At 41.2% G+C, this 3,325-nt stretch overlaps 1 non-coding gene across 1 annotated transcript; it reads right to left on the minus strand.

Moving 5' to 3' along the window:
* Positions 1–253: 253 nt before the first annotated feature.
* On the minus strand, positions 254–360 carry LOC127743320 (small nucleolar RNA R71). Its single transcript, XR_008004712.1, has one exon. It is a non-coding gene; the product is annotated as a small nucleolar RNA R71 (small nucleolar RNA).
* Positions 361–3,325: the final 2,965 nt, after the last annotated feature.

Here is a 3,325-nt window from a genome sequence, read left to right on the forward strand (position 1 = left end):
TAAGAACAATTGCTCATTTGGAGGAAGTGCTCAAGAAGACCCCAATCAACATCTAACCACCTTCCTGAGAATTTGTGACACTGTAAAGTCTAATGGAGTCCACCAGATGTCTATAGGCTGCTTTTGTTCCCTTTTTTTGCTCAGGGACAAAGCATCCAAGTGGCTTGAATCCTTCCCAAAGGAGAGTTTAACAAATTGGGAAGATGTGGTGAACAAATTTTTGGCAAGGTTCTACCCTCCTTAAAGAATTAACAGGTTGAGAGCTAAGGTGCAAACTTTCAAGCAACAAGATGGTGAGACTCTCTATGAGGCATGGGAGAGGTTCAAGGACTTAACAAGAAGATGCCCACTAGATATGTTCAATAAATGGGTTCAACTTCACATTTTCTACGAAGGTCTTTCTTTTGAGTCAAAGAAGGCTGTAGACCATTCATTAGGGGGCTCTCTAAACAAGAAGAAAACCATTGAAGAAGCCATAGATGTCATTGAGATGGTAGCTGAGAATGACTACTTCTATGCCTCTGAAAGAAGCAACACTCAAGGAGTAATGGAGCTGAACCACATGGATGCATTGCTAGCTCAAAATAAGATGATCACCAAGCAGCTAGCAGATCTTACCAAGAAGGTGGAGGACAACCAAGTTGCAGCAGTCATCACTTCATCACCAGCTCAAGAAGGAGTGAATATAGGAGAAGAAGGTGATTGGAAAAGGCCAACTATGTTAGAAACTCACCTAGACAAATCCATGATCCCTACTCTAAAATTTACAACTCTGGATGGAGAAATCACCCTAACTTTGGATGGGAGAATCAACAAGACCAAGGCCAAGACCAGAGAAACCACAACCTCAATTCCAACAACAATGCAACTCACCAACATACCTCACAAAGATCCTATCAACACTCACCTAACCACCCTTCTCAACCACCTAATCTCAATCCATCATCACTAACTGAGGATAGACTTTCAAAGATTGAGACTCTACTTGAAGATATATGTAGAGAAGTCCAAGACAATAAGGTGTTTAAGGAAGAAGTGCGAGCCAATATCAAAAACCAAGGGGAAAACATCAAGAGACTAGAGTTCCAAGTAGGGTATCTATCTCAACAAATTCCCAAACCCACTGATGGATTTCCCAGCGACACGGAAAAGAATCCAAGAGGAGAACCAAAGAAAGTAAGGTGGGAAGAATGTAAGATGATCACCACAGGTGATGAGAGGAGTTTGGAGGAAGTAGAACACCTCCAAGATAGTCCAAAGGGAAACCATGAAGAAAGAAATCATGCACCCTAACTCACACTCAAGGAAGAGCTGAAGAAAAGGGAGATACTGAACCCATATGCACACATTCTCCAAAGGCTTAAGGGTGGTGTAGCAGGGAAAATGTATTCAAGGTTCCTTGACATGTTTGCATCTCTTGATGTAAATATACCATTCATTAAGGCCCTCCAGCAAATGCCCTCCTACATCAAGTATATAAAGGAGCTACTAGCCAGAAAGAGTTCATTGAAGGGTGGATAAACAATAAGGATGAATAGGGATTGCTGGTGGACGAAATTGTGATCACTACAACTTCGCACAACTAACCAGCAAGTGTACTGGGTCGTCCAAGTAATAAACCTTACACGAGTAAGGGTCGATCCCACAGAGATTGTTGGTATGAAGCAAGCTATGGTCACCTTGTAAATCTTAGTCAGGCAGACTCAAATGGGTATGGTGAAAAACGCATAAAACATAAAGATAAAGATAGAGATACTTATGTAATTCATTGGTGGGAATTTCAGATAAGCGCATGAAGATGCTGTGTCCCTTCCGTCTCTCTGCTTTCCTACTGTCTTCATCCAATCCTTCTTACTCCTTTCCATGGCAAGCTTATGCAAGGGTTTCACCGTTGTCAGTGCTACCTCCCATCCTCTCAGTGGAAATGTTCAACGCACCCTGTCACGGCACGGCTATCCATCTATCGGTTCTCGATCAGGCCAGAATAGAATCCAGTGATTCTTTTGCGTCTGTCACTAACGCCCCGCCTTCAGGAGTTTGAAACACGTCACAGTCATTCAGTCATTGAATCCTACTCAGAATACCACAGACAAGGTTAGACCTTCCGGATTCTCTTGAATGCCGCCATCAGTTCTAGCCTATACCACAAAGACTCTGATCTCACGAAATGGCTGGCTCGGTTGTCAGGCGAGCACTCGGTTGTCAGGCGATCAACCATGCATCGTGTATCAGGAATCCAAGAGATATTCACCCAATCTAAGGTAGAACGGAGGTGGTTGTCAGTCACACGTTCATAGGTGAGAATGATGATGAGTGTCACGGATCATCACATTCATCAAGTTGAAGAACAAGTGATATCTTAGAACAAGAACAAGCATGAGTAAATGACATAAAAATCCACTTCCGGGTCCACTTGGTGTGTGCTTGGGCTGAGCATTGAAGCCTTTTCGTGTAGAGACTCTTCTTGGAGTTAAACGCCAGCTTTTGTGCCAGTTTGGGCGTTTAACTCCCACTTTGGTGCCAGTTCCAGCGTTTAACGCTGGAATTCTTGAGGGTGACTTTGAACGCTTGTTTGGGCCATCAAATCTTGAGCAAAGTATGGACTATCATATATTGCTGGAAAGCCCAGGATGTCTACTTCTCAACGCCGTTGAGAACGCGCAAATTGGGCTTCTGTAGCTCCAGAAAATTTACTTCGAGTGCAGGGAGGTCAGAATCCAACAGCATCTGCAGTCCTTTTTAGTCTCTGAATCAGATTTTTGCTCAGGTCCCTCAATTTCAGCCAGAAAATACCTGAAATCACAGAAAAACACACAAACTCATAGTAAAGTCCAGAAAAGTGAATTTTAACTAAAAAATAATAAAAATATACTAAAAACTAACTAGATCATACTAAAAACATACTAAAAACAATGCCAAAAAGCATACAAATTATCCGCTCATAATTGGGTGAACTTTTTCAGATTGTGACTCAGCTTTGCTAGAGTCCCCAATTAGAGGTGTCCAGGGTTCTTAAGCACACTCTTTTTGCCTTGGATCACAACTTTATTTCTTTCTTTTTCGTTTTCTCCTTCTTTTAGCTCTTTTTTTTTCTTTTTTTTTTAATCACTACTTTTTCTTGCTTCAAGAATCATTTTAATGATTTTTCAGATCCTCAGTAACATGTCTCCTTTTTCATCATTCTTTCAAGAGCCAACATTCATGAACCACAAATTCAATAGACATATGCACTGTTTAAGCATACATTCAGAAAACAAAAATATTGCCACCACATCAAAATAATTAAACTGTATAAAATTCAAAATTCATGCAATTCTTCTCTTTT

The sequence above is a fragment of the Arachis duranensis genome, chromosome 10, assembly GCF_000817695.3.
Source record: "Arachis duranensis cultivar V14167 chromosome 10, aradu.V14167.gnm2.J7QH, whole genome shotgun sequence".
Taxonomy (NCBI): Eukaryota; Viridiplantae; Streptophyta; class Magnoliopsida; order Fabales; family Fabaceae; genus Arachis; species Arachis duranensis.